Source organism: Myotis nattereri (assembly GCF_964212035.1).
Source record: "Myotis nattereri genome assembly, chromosome: 11".
NCBI classification, from domain to species: domain Eukaryota; kingdom Metazoa; phylum Chordata; class Mammalia; order Chiroptera; family Vespertilionidae; genus Myotis; species Myotis nattereri.
The window spans coordinates 7,887,111-7,888,385 of record NC_138086.1 but is presented as its reverse complement, the minus strand read 5'-3'; the positions used below and the strand labels follow the sequence as shown (position 1 = coordinate 7,888,385).

At 52.5% G+C, this 1,275-nt stretch overlaps 1 pseudogene across 1 annotated transcript; it reads right to left on the bottom strand.

Annotated features, from left to right (window-relative positions):
- Positions 1-333: 333 nt before the first annotated feature.
- Positions 334-971, bottom strand: LOC308527298 (casein kinase I-like; annotated as a pseudogene). The gene has a single exon. The product of its transcript is annotated as a casein kinase I-like (transcript).
- Between the last annotated feature and the right edge of the window lie 304 nt (positions 972-1,275).

Sequence of the window (1,275 nt, the reverse complement as noted above, 5' to 3'; positions counted from 1 at the left end):
CAATAAAATATATTTAAAAAAATTTTATTTAAAAATTAAACTGGTGGAATTTTTTAAAAGAGGCACACTAATACATTTTACATTACTAAGGACAAGATCAAGAGTTAGGATTATCAAGTGTAAATAAGCAATTTTAATATCAGTATATTTCCCCAATAATTAAAATAAATTTGTAAAATGTACTATTAAAGTAACCCAATTTTTATCAGATGATTACAATCATTGATCAGCTGCCTCTTGCACGCCCCCCACCCGGGAGGCACGTGCCCCTGCCCAGAATCGAACTCGCATCCTCAATCCGCAGACCGAGCTCTATCCACAGAGCCAAGTCGGCTAGGGCCAGGCTAGTGCTATCAAAACATATCCTAATGATACCATGTCGTCCCGGCGACTCTGTTCAATACTAAGATGTGCATTGATGCCAGCATATCGGGCAGTGCCGGTGAGATCTGTATCTTCTCTGTGTGGCATGTGTCGCCTTGTCCTGTTGTCTCTGTGCTTTTTGGCCAAACCAAAATCAATAAGGAAACAACTTATTACAGTGACGCCAATGCCCATTAGGAAGTTGTCTGGTTTCATGCCTGTGTATAAAATTCTTCGTATGCACATAGTCCATTCTACTGACCATCTGGTCAGCGGACATAGGAGTTTTCATTGTGAACCTTTTGGCACAGAAATTGGAGAGGTCTTCCAGGCCGGGTCCCAGGAGACCCAGGACTAGCACGTGGTGGTCTTTTTCCTGCCCATCTGTGGGGGATGCCGACCCCGCCTGAAGAATCTTAGGGAGTTTGCTCTCCTACAGCACCTGGGGGTGCCTGGACTTCTGAGCCTCCAGCGTCACTGCCCCTCCAGCCATGGGTGATGCTGATCGCCAGGTAAATGTCCCCAGGGGAGCCAGGCACCATCTTCCGCACCAGTTGGTATTTCCCTCCGACAAGGAACACGGCCTTGGAGCCGCTGCTGCTCGCCATCGCCATCGTGGGAGACAGACGGAGGCGGAGGCAGAGGGTGAGGCCCAGCCCCGACACCTCGGAGAGGAGGACGCGGGGCTCTGGGCTGGTCCGGGGAGCAGGGCTGCGGAGCAGGGCGACAGGGAACCGAGCACGTGGGCTTCTGGCGTCACGGGGCCCCGAATCCGCCCAGGGGCACCCCATCACCGCCTTTGTGTCAGGTGCCTTTGTGCTCAGCTGCAGTTTAGGGGGGTTCTCGGGGCTCCCAGGCTGGGCCGCTTGTGTCCGGCCGCCGCCACCGCCTCGCTTTGGGGCCGCGTCGCGG